This window comes from Leuciscus leuciscus (genome assembly GCF_965113295.1).
Source record: "Leuciscus leuciscus genome assembly, chromosome: 1".
Classification (NCBI taxonomy): Eukaryota; Metazoa; Chordata; class Actinopteri; order Cypriniformes; family Leuciscidae; genus Leuciscus; species Leuciscus leuciscus.
In genome coordinates, this window is record NC_138725.1 from 5,685,132 (window position 1) to 5,703,999 (window position 18,868).

An 18,868-nucleotide genomic window follows, 5' to 3' on the forward strand; every position below is an offset into this window, starting at 1 on the left:
GTAACTGTTCACAAAATTCAGGGTTCAATCGCTTTCTGTTGTTGCATTGAGACTCTGGTAGGGCTTTATTTTGAAATTCTAGTCAGCAAAATAGAGGGAAAACAAACAATATTGACAATATTGGTTATAAAATGTTACTCACCATGTTAATTTATTGTTAATTTGACTGTTTCGTTCCGTTCGCCTTACATACTTGATCATCGTGAGGTAAACATTACCTACGCCAATAGGAGGCGCTTAATAACAGTGACGTACGCCAATAGCAGCTGCAGAGCAGAAGCAATGTGGGAAATGCCGACTGTTTTAAGGAATAAACGCAGAATTTTTTGTTCTTATCGTGTTCAACACAATCTACACTCGATCGCGCGAGGATCTCCATCGTAAAAAATCGCAACTTGAATTTTTTTTTAGTTACCGTCGAAGTGAAAGACGGGTCCAGTCTGTGGTATAAATAGCTGCCGAGCGCCCTTTACTATTGTCGTTGAATGCGGACAGGCAGGAACTCACCCATTGATCGCTAGACGGATCGGCTGATCTGGCTGGGCATACTCCCATCGCAGCGCGACGATCTTTTTGCCTTTTTTTTAATACTACATTTAAATAGTCCAAGTAATGGATACTGTACAACAGTGGTCATATGTTTATTTTGTGTGACATGACACCTATTGGTGTTGCCTATGAACAGTATACACTGAATACACTGTGACAGAGGCAACAAAAAAAAAAATATAGAATAATAATAACAACAATAATGATTATGACCACGCATGCAAAACAGAGAGAGAGAAAAGACTACATTCTATAAGAATAATTACACAATACCCACTGTTACCAGTGTTATGATCCCAATTCATGTTCTAGGGGCAAAAGGGAAAGTCACTTTAAAGCAAAAAATGAACAGCGACAAACAAAAGTGAACCTATACTGAGTCCCAGCACACAAAACACAAAGTAAGATTTCCAATACATTTATTTACAATAAGTGATAAATACAGTGCAAAAAGAATCCTAAACAAACAGCTCCAAAAGAAAAAGAAATGAAGCGTGTTCTTCAGGAGCAGGTAAAGCCAAAACAAACAAAAGATCACTAGCCGGTAGATGGACAACCTAATTAACCTGACAACAATAAACAACACAACTCTTACCTTACTTCCTAACTAACAAAAAAACAAAACAAACAAACAAACAAACAAACAAACAAACAAACAAACAAAAAAAAAAAACAGGAGAAAAGAAAAATGGCACCCACTCCCTACTGCTCCAACACTCAACAATGGGCAAACAATTCAAAGCTGTACACTACAGCCACAAGACATTTAAGTTGACCTCGGTTTAAGCTTAACACATCAAAGCTGCCACTACAGCCGTAACAACACATTTAAGCTTCACATACACCAACAAGAGCAACACTCCAAGTCTGGTAACACAACAGTCTCAGGCTCTTGGGAGAAGAACTCTCTCCCAGTCTCTCTCTCCGGCTCTGCTTGAATACTGGATCCTCTTGCCATTGATGAGGAACAGCTGGTAGGTCCCATCACCTAGATGAGGACAGGGAGGAGCACAGGAAATTGGACAAAACATACAACAAAACTACAACTCCCAGCAGGCCGTTGGGTCCATTGGCAGCACACACACTCAATAAATCAATGAGTGACACTTACACATTATAAAACACAAATGCATACGCCCTGGGACGCAACACCAGTCAAATTAAATCATTAAAGGAAAATCCATCTTTCCAGTGCATACACAGAAAGCGGCATCAGATCTGGCATTCACTGTATTTACAATTGCATAAATAAAGCTATGAGATCGTTACAATTATAATATATTATAAAATATAAAAATAATAGATCACAATACTGTAGTTTATAGCCTAGGCTACTATATTTTAATCAAATAAATGCAGTCTGGGGGAGCGCATGAGACTTATTTCAAAAACATAAAAAAATCCAACTGACACACACACACACACACACACACACACACACACACAAGTTTCAAGTTTTGAAAAAAATACAACAACAAACAGTAATATTGTAAAGTCTTATAACAATTGAATTTAAAATTATATTGGATTATGTAACTGTTCACAAAATTCAGGGTTCAATCGCTTTCTGTTGTTGCATTGAGACTCTGGTAGGGCTTTATTTTGAAATTCTAGTCAGCAAAATAGAGGGAAAACAAACAATATTGACAATATTGGTTATAAAATGTTACTCACCATGTTAATTTATTGTTAATTTGACTGTTTCGTTCCGTTCGCCTTACATACTTGATCATCGTGAGGTAAAACATTACCTACGCCAATAGGAGGCGCTTAATAAGTGACGTACGCCAATAGCAGCTGCAGAGCAGAAGCAATGTGGGAAATGCCGACTGTTTTAAGGAATAAACGCAGAATTTTTTGTTCTTATCGTGTTCAACACAATCTACACTCGATCGCGCGAGGATCTCCATCGTAAAAAATCGCAACTTGAATTTTTTTTTAGTTACCGTCGAAGTGAAAGACGGGTCCAGTCTGTGGTATAAATAGCTGCCGAGCGCCCTTTACTATTGTCGTTGAATGCGGACAGGCAGGAACTCACCCATTGATCGCTAGACGGATCGGCTGATCTGGCTGGGCATACTCCCATCGCAGCGCGACGATCTTTTTGCCTTTTTTTTAATACTACATTTAAATAGTCCAAGTAATGGATACTGTACAACAGTGGTCATATGTTTATTTTGTGTGACATGACACCTATTGGTGTTGCCTATGAACAGTATACACTGAATACACTGTGACAGAGGCAACAAAAAAAAAAATATAGAATAATAATAACAACAATAATGATTATGACCACGCATGCAAAACAGAGAGAGAGAAAAGACTACATTCTATAAGAATAATTACACAATACCCACTGTTACCAGTGTTATGATCCCAATTCATGTTCTAGGGGCAAAAGGGAAAGTCACTTTAAAGCAAAAAATGAACAGCGACAAACAAAAGTGAACCTATACTGAGTCCCAGCACACAAAACACAAAGTAAGATTTCCAATACATTTATTTACAATAAGTGATAAATACAGTGCAAAAAGAATCCTAAACAAACAGCTCCAAAAGAAAAAGAAATGAAGCGTGTTCTTCAGGAGCAGGTAAAGCCAAAACAAACAAAAGATCACTAGCCGGTAGATGGACAACCTAATTAACCTACAACAATAAACAACACAACTCTTACCTTACTTCCTAACTAACAAAAAAACAAAACAAACAAACAAACAAACAAACAAACAAAACAAAAAAAAAAAACAGGAGAAAAGAAAAATGGCACCCACTCCCTACTGCTCCAACACTCAACAATGGGCAAACAATTCAAAGCTGTACACTACAGCCACAAGACATTTAAGTTGACCTCGGTTTAAGCTTAACACATCAAAGCTGCCACTACAGCCGTAACAACACATTTAAGCTTCACATACACCAACAAGAGCAACACTCCAAGTCTGGTAACACAACAGTCTCAGGCTCTTGGGAGAAGAACTCTCTCCCAGTCTCTCTCTCCGGCTCTGCTTGAATACTGGATCCTCTTGCCATTGATGAGGAACAGCTGGTAGGTCCCATCACCTAGATGAGGACAGGGAGGAGCACAGGAAATTGGACAAAACATACAACAAAACTACAACTCCCAGCAGGCCGTTGGGTCCATTGGCAGCACACACACTCAATAAATCAATGAGTGACACTTACACATTATAAAACACAAATGCATACGCCCTGGGACGCAACACCAGTCAAATTAAATCATTAAAGGAAAATCCATCTTTCCAGTGCATACACAGAAAGCGGCATCAGATCTGGCATTCACTGTATTTACAATTGCATAAATAAAGCTATGAGATCGTTACAATTATAATATATTATAAAATATAAAAATAATAGATCACAATACTGTAGTTTATAGCCTAGGCTACTATATTTTAATCAAATAAATGCAGTCTGGGGGAGCGCATGAGACTTATTTCAAAAACATAAAAAAATCCAACTGACACACACACACACACACACACACACACACACACACACACAAGTTTCAAGTTTTGAAAAAAATACAACAACAAACAGTAATATTGTAAAGTCTTATAACAATTGAATTTAAAATTATATTGGATTATGTAACTGTTCACAAAATTCAGGGTTCAATCGCTTTCTGTTGTTGCATTGAGACTCTGGTAGGGCTTTATTTTGAAATTCTAGTCAGCAAAATAGAGGGAAAACAAACAATATTGACAATATTGGTTATAAAATGTTACTCACCATGTTAATTTATTGTTAATTTGACTGTTTCGTTCCGTTCGCCTTACATACTTGATCATCGTGAGGTAAACATTACCTACGCCAATAGGAGGCGCTTAATAACAGTGACGTACGCCAATAGCAGCTGCAGAGCAGAAGCAATGTGGGAAATGCCGACTGTTTTAAGGAATAAACGCAGAATTTTTTGTTCTTATCGTGTTCAACACAATCTACACTCGATCGCGCGAGGATCTCCATCGTAAAAAATCGCAACTTGAATTTTTTTTTAGTTACCGTCGAAGTGAAAGACGGGTCCAGTCTGTGGTATAAATAGCTGCCGAGCGCCCTTTACTATTGTCGTTGAATGCGGACAGGCAGGAACTCACCCATTGATCGCTAGACGGATCGGCTGATCTGGCTGGGCATACTCCCATCGCAGCGCGACGATCTTTTTGCCTTTTTTTTAATACTACATTTAAATAGTCCAAGTAATGGATACTGTACAACAGTGGTCATATGTTTATTTTGTGTGACATGACACCTATTGGTGTTGCCTATGAACAGTATACACTGAATACACTGTGACAGAGGCAACAAAAAAAAAAATATAGAATAATAATAACAACAATAATGATTATGACCACGCATGCAAAACAGAGAGAGAGAAAAGACTACATTCTATAAGAATAATTACACAATACCCACTGTTACCAGTGTTATGATCCCAATTCATGTTCTAGGGGCAAAAGGGAAAGTCACTTTAAAGCAAAAAATGAACAGCGACAAACAAAAGTGAACCTATACTGAGTCCCAGCACACAAAACACAAAGTAAGATTTCCAATACATTTATTTACAATAAGTGATAAATACAGTGCAAAAAGAATCCTAAACAAACAGCTCCAAAAGAAAAAGAAATGAAGCGTGTTCTTCAGGAGCAGGTAAAGCCAAAACAAACAAAAGATCACTAGCCGGTAGATGGACAACCTAATTAACCTACAACAATAAACAACACAACTCTTACCTTACTTCCTAACTAACAAAAAAACAAAACAAACAAACAAACAAACAAACAAACAAAACAAAAAAAAAAAACAGGAGAAAAGAAAAATGGCACCCACTCCCTACTGCTCCAACACTCAACAATGGGCAAACAATTCAAAGCTGTACACTACAGCCACAAGACATTTAAGTTGACCTCGGTTTAAGCTTAACACATCAAAGCTGCCACTACAGCCGTAACAACACATTTAAGCTTCACATACACCAACAAGAGCAACACTCCAAGTCTGGTAACACAACAGTCTCAGGCTCTTGGGAGAAGAACTCTCTCCCAGTCTCTCTCTCCGGCTCTGCTTGAATACTGGATCCTCTTGCCATTGATGAGGAACAGCTGGTAGGTCCCATCACCTAGATGAGGACAGGGAGGAGCACAGGAAATTGGACAAAACATACAACAAAACTACAACTCCCAGCAGGCCGTTGGGTCCATTGGCAGCACACACACTCAATAAATCAATGAGTGACACTTACACATTATAAAACACAAATGCATACGCCCTGGGACGCAACACCAGTCAAATTAAATCATTAAAGGAAAATCCATCTTTCCAGTGCATACACAGAAAGCGGCATCAGATCTGGCATTCACTGTATTTACAATTGCATAAATAAAGCTATGAGATCGTTACAATTATAATATATTATAAAATATAAAAATAATAGATCACAATACTGTAGTTTATAGCCTAGGCTACTATATTTTAATCAAATAAATGCAGTCTGGGGGAGCGCATGAGACTTATTTCAAAAACATAAAAAAATCCAACTGACACACACACACACACACACACACACACACACACACACACAAGTTTCAAGTTTTGAAAAAAATACAACAACAAACAGTAATATTGTAAAGTCTTATAACAATTGAATTTAAAATTATATTGGATTATGTAACTGTTCACAAAATTCAGGGTTCAATCGCTTTCTGTTGTTGCATTGAGACTCTGGTAGGGCTTTATTTTGAAATTCTAGTCAGCAAAATAGAGGGAAAACAAACAATATTGACAATATTGGTTATAAAATGTTACTCACCATGTTAATTTATTGTTAATTTGACTGTTTCGTTCCGTTCGCCTTACATACTTGATCATCGTGAGGTAAACATTACCTACGCCAATAGGAGGCGCTTAATAACAGTGACGTACGCCAATAGCAGCTGCAGAGCAGAAGCAATGTGGGAAATGCCGACTGTTTTAAGGAATAAACGCAGAATTTTTTGTTCTTATCGTGTTCAACACAATCTACACTCGATCGCGCGAGGATCTCCATCGTAAAAAATCGCAACTTGAATTTTTTTTTAGTTACCGTCGAAGTGAAAGACGGGTCCAGTCTGTGGTATAAATAGCTGCCGAGCACCCTTTACTATTGTCGTTGAATGCGGACAGGCAGGAACTCACCCATTGATCGCTAGACGGATCGGCTGATCTGGCTGGGCATACTCCCATCGCAGCGCGACGATCTTTTTGCCTTTTTTTTAATACTACATTTAAATAGTCCAAGTAATGGATACTGTACAACAGTGGTCATATGTTTATTTTGTGTGACATGACACCTATTGGTGTTGCCTATGAACAGTATACACTGAATACACTGTGACAGAGGCAAAAAAAAAAATATATAGAATAATAATAACAACAATAATGATTATGACCACGCATGCAAAACAGAGAGAGAGAAAAGACTACATTCTATAAGAATAATTACACAATACCCACTGTTACCAGTGTTATGATCCCAATTCATGTTCTAGGGGCAAAAGGGAAAGTCACTTTAAAGCAAAAAATGAACAGCGACAAACAAAAGTGAACCTATACTGAGTCCCAGCACACAAAACACAAAGTAAGATTTCCAATACATTTATTTACAATAAGTGATAAATACAGTGCAAAAAGAATCCTAAACAAACAGCTCCAAAAGAAAAAGAAATGAAGCGTGTTCTTCAGGAGCAGGTAAAGCCAAAACAAACAAAAGATCACTAGCCGGTAGATGGACAACCTAATTAACCTACAACAATAAACAACACAACTCTTACCTTACTTCCTAACTAACAAAAAAACAAAACAAACAAACAAACAAACAAACAAACAAAACAAAAAAAAAAAACAGGAGAAAAGAAAAATGGCACCCACTCCCTACTGCTCCAACACTCAACAATGGGCAAACAATTCAAAGCTGTACACTACAGCCACAAGACATTTAAGTTGACCTCGGTTTAAGCTTAACACATCAAAGCTGCCACTACAGCCGTAACAACACATTTAAGCTTCACATACACCAACAAGAGCAACACTCCAAGTCTGGTAACACAACAGTCTCAGGCTCTTGGGAGAAGAACTCTCTCCCAGTCTCTCTCTCCGGCTCTGCTTGAATACTGGATCCTCTTGCCATTGATGAGGAACAGCTGGTAGGTCCCATCACCTAGATGAGGACAGGGAGGAGCACAGGAAATTGGACAAAACATACAACAAAACTACAACTCCCAGCAGGCCGTTGGGTCCATTGGCAGCACACACACTCAATAAATCAATGAGTGACACTTACACATTATAAAACACAAATGCATACGCCCTGGGACGCAACACCAGTCAAATTAAATCATTAAAGGAAAATCCATCTTTCCAGTGCATACACAGAAAGCGGCATCAGATCTGGCATTCACTGTATTTACAATTGCATAAATAAAGCTATGAGATCGTTACAATTATAATATATTATAAAATATAAAAATAATAGATCACAATACTGTAGTTTATAGCCTAGGCTACTATATTTTAATCAAATAAATGCAGTCTGGGGGAGCGCATGAGACTTATTTCAAAAACATAAAAAAATCCAACTGACACACACACACACACACACACACACACACACACACACACAAGTTTCAAGTTTTGAAAAAAATACAACAACAAACAGTAATATTGTAAAGTCTTATAACAATTGAATTTAAAATTATATTGGATTATGTAACTGTTCACAAAATTCAGGGTTCAATCGCTTTCTGTTGTTGCATTGAGACTCTGGTAGGGCTTTATTTTGAAATTCTAGTCAGCAAAATAGAGGGAAAACAAACAATATTGACAATATTGGTTATAAAATGTTACTCACCATGTTAATTTATTGTTAATTTGACTGTTTCGTTCCGTTCGCCTTACATACTTGATCATCGTGAGGTAAACATTACCTACGCCAATAGGAGGCGCTTAATAACAGTGACGTACGCCAATAGCAGCTGCAGAGCAGAAGCAATGTGGGAAATGCCGACTGTTTTAAGGAATAAACGCAGAATTTTTTGTTCTTATCGTGTTCAACACAATCTACACTCGATCGCGCGAGGATCTCCATCGTAAAAAATCGCAACTTGAATTTTTTTTTAGTTACCGTCGAAGTGAAAGACGGGTCCAGTCTGTGGTATAAATAGCTGCCGAGCACCCTTTACTATTGTCGTTGAATGCGGACAGGCAGGAACTCACCCATTGATCGCTAGACGGATCGGCTGATCTGGCTGGGCATACTCCCATCGCAGCGCGACGATCTTTTTGCCTTTTTTTTAATACTACATTTAAATAGTCCAAGTAATGGATACTGTACAACAGTGGTCATATGTTTATTTTGTGTGACATGACACCTATTGGTGTTGCCTATGAACAGTATACACTGAATACACTGTGACAGAGGCAAAAAAAAAAATATATAGAATAATAATAACAACAATAATGATTATGACCACGCATGCAAAACAGAGAGAGAGAAAAGACTACATTCTATAAGAATAATTACACAATACCCACTGTTACCAGTGTTATGATCCCAATTCATGTTCTAGGGGCAAAAGGGAAAGTCACTTTAAAGCAAAAAATGAACAGCGACAAACAAAAGTGAACCTATACTGAGTCCCAGCACACAAAACACAAAGTAAGATTTCCAATACATTTATTTACAATAAGTGATAAATACAGTGCAAAAAGAATCCTAAACAAACAGCTCCAAAAGAAAAAGAAATGAAGCGTGTTCTTCAGGAGCAGGTAAAGCCAAAACAAACAAAAGATCACTAGCCGGTAGATGGACAACCTAATTAACCTACAACAATAAACAACACAACTCTTACCTTACTTCCTAACTAACAAAAAAACAAAACAAACAAACAAACAAACAAACAAACAAAACAAAAAAAAAAAACAGGAGAAAAGAAAAATGGCACCCACTCCCTACTGCTCCAACACTCAACAATGGGCAAACAATTCAAAGCTGTACACTACAGCCACAAGACATTTAAGTTGACCTCGGTTTAAGCTTAACACATCAAAGCTGCCACTACAGCCGTAACAACACATTTAAGCTTCACATACACCAACAAGAGCAACACTCCAAGTCTGGTAACACAACAGTCTCAGGCTCTTGGGAGAAGAACTCTCTCCCAGTCTCTCTCTCCGGCTCTGCTTGAATACTGGATCCTCTTGCCATTGATGAGGAACAGCTGGTAGGTCCCATCACCTAGATGAGGACAGGGAGGAGCACAGGAAATTGGACAAAACATACAACAAAACTACAACTCCCAGCAGGCCGTTGGGTCCATTGGCAGCACACACACTCAATAAATCAATGAGTGACACTTACACATTATAAAACACAAATGCATACGCCCTGGGACGCAACACCAGTCAAATTAAATCATTAAAGGAAAATCCATCTTTCCAGTGCATACACAGAAAGCGGCATCAGATCTGGCATTCACTGTATTTACAATTGCATAAATAAAGCTATGAGATCGTTACAATTATAATATATTATAAAATATAAAAATAATAGATCACAATACTGTAGTTTATAGCCTAGGCTACTATATTTTAATCAAATAAATGCAGTCTGGGGGAGCGCATGAGACTTATTTCAAAAACATAAAAAAATCCAACTGACACACACACACACACACACACACACACACACACACACACAAGTTTCAAGTTTTGAAAAAAATACAACAACAAACAGTAATATTGTAAAGTCTTATAACAATTGAATTTAAAATTATATTGGATTATGTAACTGTTCACAAAATTCAGGGTTCAATCGCTTTCTGTTGTTGCATTGAGACTCTGGTAGGGCTTTATTTTGAAATTCTAGTCAGCAAAATAGAGGGAAAACAAACAATATTGACAATATTGGTTATAAAATGTTACTCACCATGTTAATTTATTGTTAATTTGACTGTTTCGTTCCGTTCGCCTTACATACTTGATCATCGTGAGGTAAACATTACCTACGCCAATAGGAGGCGCTTAATAACAGTGACGTACGCCAATAGCAGCTGCAGAGCAGAAGCAATGTGGGAAATGCCGACTGTTTTAAGGAATAAACGCAGAATTTTTTGTTCTTATCGTGTTCAACACAATCTACACTCGATCGCGCGAGGATCTCCATCGTAAAAAATCGCAACTTGAATTTTTTTTTAGTTACCGTCGAAGTGAAAGACGGGTCCAGTCTGTGGTATAAATAGCTGCCGAGCGCCCTTTACTATTGTCGTTGAATGCGGACAGGCAGGAACTCACCCATTGATCGCTAGACGGATCGGCTGATCTGGCTGGGCATACTCCCATCGCAGCGCGACGATCTTTTTGCCTTTTTTTTAATACTACATTTAAATAGTCCAAGTAATGGATACTGTACAACAGTGGTCATATGTTTATTTTGTGTGACATGACACCTATTGGTGTTGCCTATGAACAGTATACACTGAATACACTGTGACAGAGGCAAAAAAAAAAAAAATATAGAATAATAATAACAACAATAATGATTATGACCACGCATGCAAAACAGAGAGAGAGAAAAGACTACATTCTATAAGAATAATTACACAATACCCACTGTTACCAGTGTTATGATCCCAATTCATGTTCTAGGGGCAAAAGGGAAAGTCACTTTAAAGCAAAAAATGAACAGCGACAAACAAAAGTGAACCTATACTGAGTCCCAGCACACAAAACACAAAGTAAGATTTCCAATACATTTATTTACAATAAGTGATAAATACAGTGCAAAAAGAATCCTAAACAAACAGCTCCAAAAGAAAAAGAAATGAAGCGTGTTCTTCAGGAGCAGGTAAAGCCAAAACAAACAAAAGATCACTAGCCGGTAGATGGACAACCTAATTAACCTACAACAATAAACAACACAACTCTTACCTTACTTCCTAACTAACAAAAAAACAAAACAAACAAACAAACAAACAAACAAACAAAACAAAAAAAAAAAACAGGAGAAAAGAAAAATGGCACCCACTCCCTACTGCTCCAACACTCAACAATGGGCAAACAATTCAAAGCTGTACACTACAGCCACAAGACATTTAAGTTGACCTCGGTTTAAGCTTAACACATCAAAGCTGCCACTACAGCCGTAACAACACATTTAAGCTTCACATACACCAACAAGAGCAACACTCCAAGTCTGGTAACACAACAGTCTCAGGCTCTTGGGAGAAGAACTCTCTCCCAGTCTCTCTCTCCGGCTCTGCTTGAATACTGGATCCTCTTGCCATTGATGAGGAACAGCTGGTAGGTCCCATCACCTAGATGAGGACAGGGAGGAGCACAGGAAATTGGACAAAACATACAACAAAACTACAACTCCCAGCAGGCCGTTGGGTCCATTGGCAGCACACACACTCAATAAATCAATGAGTGACACTTACACATTATAAAACACAAATGCATACGCCCTGGGACGCAACACCAGTCAAATTAAATCATTAAAGGAAAATCCATCTTTCCAGTGCATACACAGAAAGCGGCATCAGATCTGGCATTCACTGTATTTACAATTGCATAAATAAAGCTATGAGATCGTTACAATTATAATATATTATAAAATATAAAAATAATAGATCACAATACTGTAGTTTATAGCCTAGGCTACTATATTTTAATCAAATAAATGCAGTCTGGGGGAGCGCATGAGACTTATTTCAAAAACATAAAAAAATCCAACTGACACACACACACACACACACACACACACACACAAGTTTCAAGTTTTGAAAAAAATACAACAACAAACAGTAATATTGTAAAGTCTTATAACAATTGAATTTAAAATTATATTGGATTATGTAACTGTTCACAAAATTCAGGGTTCAATCGCTTTCTGTTGTTGCATTGAGACTCTGGTAGGGCTTTATTTTGAAATTCTAGTCAGCAAAATAGAGGGAAAACAAACAATATTGACAATATTGGTTATAAAATGTTACTCACCATGTTAATTTATTGTTAATTTGACTGTTTCGTTCCGTTCGCCTTACATACTTGATCATCGTGAGGTAAACATTACCTACGCCAATAGGAGGCGCTTAATAACAGTGACGTACGCCAATAGCAGCTGCAGAGCAGAAGCAATGTGGGAAATGCCGACTGTTTTAAGGAATAAACGCAGAATTTTTTGTTCTTATCGTGTTCAACACAATCTACACTCGATCGCGCGAGGATCTCCATCGTAAAAAATCGCAACTTGAATTTTTTTTTAGTTACCGTCGAAGTGAAAGACGGGTCCAGTCTGTGGTATAAATAGCTGCCGAGCGCCCTTTACTATTGTCGTTGAATGCGGACAGGCAGGAACTCACCCATTGATCGCTAGACGGATCGGCTGATCTGGCTGGGCATACTCCCATCGCAGCGCGACGATCTTTTTGCCTTTTTTTTAATACTACATTTAAATAGTCCAAGTAATGGATACTGTACAACAGTGGTCATATGTTTATTTTGTGTGACATGACACCTATTGGTGTTGCCTATGAACAGTATACACTGAATACACTGTGACAGAGGCAAAAAAAAAAAAAATATAGAATAATAATAACAACAATAATGATTATGACCACGCATGCAAAACAGAGAGAGAGAAAAGACTACATTCTATAAGAATAATTACACAATACCCACTGTTACCAGTGTTATGATCCCAATTCATGTTCTAGGGGCAAAAGGGAAAGTCACTTTAAAGCAAAAAATGAACAGCGACAAACAAAAGTGAACCTATACTGAGTCCCAGCACACAAAACACAAAGTAAGATTTCCAATACATTTATTTACAATAAGTGATAAATACAGTGCAAAAGGAATCCTAAACAAACAGCTCCAAAAGAAAAAGAAATGAAGCGTGTTCTTCAGGAGCAGGTAAAGCCAAAACAAACAAAAGATCACTAGCCGGTAGATGGACAACCTAATTAACCTACAACAATAAACAACACAACTCTTACCTTACTTCCTAACTAACAAAAAAACAAAACAAACAAACAAACAAACAAACAAACAAACAAAACAAAAAAAAAAAACAGGAGAAAAGAAAAATGGCACCCACTCCCTACTGCTCCAACACTCAACAATGGGCAAACAATTCAAAGCTGTACACTACAGCCACAAGACATTTAAGTTGACCTCGGTTTAAGCTTAACACATCAAAGCTGCCACTACAGCCGTAACAACACATTTAAGCTTCACATACACCAACAAGAGCAACACTCCAAGTCTGGTAACACAACAGTCTCAGGCTCTTGGGAGAAGAACTCTCTCCCAGTCTCTCTCTCCGGCTCTGCTTGAATACTGGATCCTCTTGCCATTGATGAGGAACAGCTGGTAGGTCCCATCACCTAGATGAGGACAGGGAGGAGCACAGGAAATTGGACAAAACATACAACAAAACTACAACTCCCAGCAGGCCGTTGGGTCCATTGGCAGCACACACACTCAATAAATCAATGAGTGACACTTACACATTATAAAACACAAATGCATACGCCCTGGGACGCAACACCAGTCAAATTAAATCATTAAAGGAAAATCCATCTTTCCAGTGCATACACAGAAAGCGGCATCAGATCTGGCATTCACTGTATTTACAATTGCATAAATAAAGCTATGAGATCGTTACAATTATAATATATTATAAAATATAAAAATAATAGATCACAATACTGTAGTTTATAGCCTAGGCTACTATATTTTAATCAAATAAATGCAGTCTGGGGGAGCGCATGAGACTTATTTCAAAAACATAAAAAAATCCAACTGACACACACACACACACACACACACACACACACAAGTTTCAAGTTTTGAAAAAAATACAACAACAAACAGTAATATTGTAAAGTCTTATAACAATTGAATTTAAAATTATATTGGATTATGTAACTGTTCACAAAATTCAGGGTTCAATCGCTTTCTGTTGTTGCATTGAGACTCTGGTAGGGCTTTATTTTGAAATTCTAGTCAGCAAAATAGAGGGAAAACAAACAATATTGACAATATTGGTTATAAAATGTTACTCACCATGTTAATTTATTGTTAATTTGACTGTTTCGTTCCGTTCGCCTTACATACTTGATCATCGTGAGGTAAACATTACCTACGCCAATAGGAGGCGCTTAATAACAGTGACGTACGCCAATAGCAGCTGCAGAGCAGAAGCAATGTGGGAAATGCCGACTGTTTTAAGGAATAAACGCAGAATTTTTTGTTCTTATCGTGTTCAACACAATCTACACTCGATCGCGCGAGGATCTCCATCGTAAAAAATCGCAACTTGAATTTTTTTTTAGTTACCGTCGAAGTGAAAGACGGGTCCAGTCTGTGGTATAAATAGCTGCCGAGCGCCCTTTACTATTGTCGTTGAATGCGGACAGGCAGGAACTCACCCATTGATCGCTAGACGGATCGGCTGATCTGGCTGGGCATACTCCCATCGCAGCGCGACGATCTTTTTGCCTTTTTTTTAATACTACATTTAAATAGTCCAAGTAATGGATACTGTACAACAGTGGTCATATGTTTATTTTGTGTGACATGACACCTATTGGTGTTGCCTATGAACAGTATACACTGAATACACTGTGACAGAGGCAAAAAAAAAAAAAATATAGAATAATAATAACAACAATAATGATTATGACCACGCATGCAAAACAGAGAGAGAGAAAAGACTACATTCTATAAGAATAATTACACAATACCCACTGTTACCAGTGTTATGATCCCAATTCATGTTCTAGGGGCAAAAGGGAAAGTCACTTTAAAGCAAAAAATGAACAGCGACAAACAAAAGTGAACCTATACTGAGTCCCAGCACACAAAACACAAAGTAAGATTTCCAATACATTTATTTACAATAAGTGATAAATACAGTGCAAAAAGAATCCTAAACAAACAGCTCCAAAAGAAAAAGAAATGAAGCGTGTTCTTCAGGAGCAGGTAAAGCCAAAACAAACAAAAGATCACTAGCCGGTAGATGGACAACCTAATTAACCTACAACAATAAACAACACAACTCTTACCTTACTTCCTAACTAACAAAAAAACAAAACAAACAAACAAACAAACAAACAAACAAACAAACAAACAAACAAAACAAAAAAAAAAAACAGGAGAAAAGAAAAATGGCACCCACTCCCTACTGCTCCAACACTCAACAATGGGCAAACAATTCAAAGCTGTACACTACAGCCACAAGACATTTAAGTTGACCTCGGTTTAAGCTTAACACATCAAAGCTGCCACTACAGCCGTAACAACACATTTAAGCTTCACATACACCAACAAGAGCAACACTCCAAGTCTGGTAACACAACAGTCTCAGGCTCTTGGGAGAAGAACTCTCTCCCAGTCTCTCTCTCCGGCTCTGCTTGAATACTGGATCCTCTTGCCATTGATGAGGAACAGCTGGTAGGTCCCATCACCTAGATGAGGACAGGGAGGAGCACAGGAAATTGGACAAAACATACAACAAAACTACAACTCCCAGCAGGCCGTTGGGTCCATTGGCAGCACACACACTCAATAAATCAATGAGTGACACTTACACATTATAAAACACAAATGCATACGCCCTGGGACGCAACACCAGTCAAATTAAATCATTAAAGGAAAATCCATCTTTCCAGTGCATACACAGAAAGCGGCATCAGATCTGGCATTCACTGTATTTACAATTGCATAAATAAAGCTATGAGATCGTTACAATTATAATATATTATAAAATATAAAAATAATAGATCACAATACTGTAGTTTATAGCCTAGGCTACTATATTTTAATCAAATAAATGCAGTCTGGGGGAGCGCATGAGACTTATTTCAAAAACATAAAAAAATCCAACTGACACACACACACACACACACACACACACACACAAGTTTCAAGTTTTGAAAAAAATACAACAACAAACAGTAATATTGTAAAGTCTTATAACAATTGAATTTAAAATTATATTGGATTATGTAACTGTTCACAAAATTCAGGGTTCAATCGCTTTCTGTTGTTGCATTGAGACTCTGGTAGGGCTTTATTTTGAAATTCTAGTCAGCAAAATAGAGGGAAAACAAACAATATTGACAATATTGGTTATAAAATGTTACTCACCATGTTAATTTATTGTTAATTTGACTGTTTCGTTCCGTTCGCCTTACATACTTGATCATCGTGAGGTAAACATTACCTACGCCAATAGGAGGCGCTTAATAACAGTGACGTACGCCAATAGCAGCTGCAGAGCAGAAGCAATGTGGGAAATGCCGACTGTTTTAAGGAATAAACGCAGAATTTTTTGTTCTTATCGTGTTCAACACAATCTACACTCGATCGCGCGAGGATCTCCATCGTAAAAAATCGCAACTTGAATTTTTTTTTAGTTACCGTCGAAGTGAAAGACGGGTCCAGTCTGTGGTATAAATAGCTGCCGAGCGCCCTTTACTATTGTCGTTGAATGCGGACAGGCAGGAACTCACCCATTGATCGCTAGACGGATCGGCTGATCTGGCTGGGCATACTCCCATCGCAGCGCGACGATCTTTTTGCCTTTTTTTTAATACTACATTTAAATAGTCCAAGTAATGGATACTGTACAACAGTGGTCATATGTTTATTTTGTGTGACATGACACCTATTGGTGTTGCCTATGAACAGTATACACTGAATACACTGTGACAGAGGCAAAAAAAAAAAATATATAGAATAATAATAACAACAATAATGATTATGACCACGCATGCAAAACAGAGAGAGAGAAAAGACTACATTCTATAAGAATAATTACACAATACCCACTGTTACCAGTGTTATGATCCCAATTCATGTTCTAGGGGCAAAAGGGAAAGTCACTTTAAAGCAAAAAATGAACAGCGACAAACAAAAGTGAACCTATACTGAGTCCCAGCACACAAAACACAAAGTAAGATTTCCAATACATTTATTTACAATAAGTGATAAATACAGTGCAAAAGGAATCCTAAACAAACAGCTCCAAAAGAAAAAGAAATGAAGCGTGTTCTTCAGGAGCAGGTAAAGCCAAAACAAACAAAAGATCACTAGCCGGTAGATGGACAACCTAATTAACCTACAACAATAAACAACACAACTCTTACCTTACTTCCTAACTAACAAAAAAACAAAACAAACAAACAAACAAACAAACAAACAAACAAAACAAAAAAAAAAAACAGGAGAAAAGAAAAATGGCACCCACTCCCTACTGCTCCAACACTCAACAATGGGCAAACAATTCAAAGCTGTACACTACAGCCACAAGACATTTAAGTTGACCTCGGTTTAAGCTTAACACATCAAAGCTGCCACTACAGCCGTAACAACACATTTAAGCTTCACATACACCAACAAGAGCAACACTCCAAGTCTGGTAACACAACAGTCTCAGGCTCTTGGGAGAAGAACTCTCTCCCAGTCTCTCTCTCCGGCTCTGCTTGAATACTGGATCCTCTTGCCATTGATGAGGAACAGCTGGTAGGTCCCATCACCTAGATGAGGACAGGGAGGAGCACAGGAAATTGGACAAAACATACAACAAAACTACAACTCCCAGCAGGCCGTTGGGTCCATTGGCAGCACACACACTCAATAAATCAATGAGTGACACTTACACATTATAAAACACAAATGCATACGCCCTGGGACGCAACACCAGTCAAATTAAATCATTAAAGGAAAATCCATCTTTCCAGTGCATACACAGAAAGCGGCATCAGATCTGGCATTCACTGTATTTACAATTGCATAAATAAAGCTATGAGATCGTTACAATTATAATATATTATAAAATATAAAAATAATAGATCACAATACTGTAGTTTATAGCCTAGGCTACTATATTTTAATCAAATAAATGCAGTCTGGGGGAGCGCATGAGACTTATTTCAAAAACATAAAAAAATCCAACTGACACACACACACACACACACACACACACACACACACACAAGTTTCAAGTTTTGAAAAAAATACAACAACAAACAGTAATATTGTAAAGTCTTATAACAATTGAATTTAAAATTATATTGGATTATGTAACTGTTCACAAAATTCAGGGTTCAATCGCTTTCTGTTGTTGCATTGAGACTCTGGTAGGGCTTTATTTTGAAATTCTAGTCAGCAAAATAGAGGGAAAACAAACAATATTGACAATATTGGTTATAAAATGTTACTCACCATGTTAATTTATTGTTAATTTGACTGTTTCGTT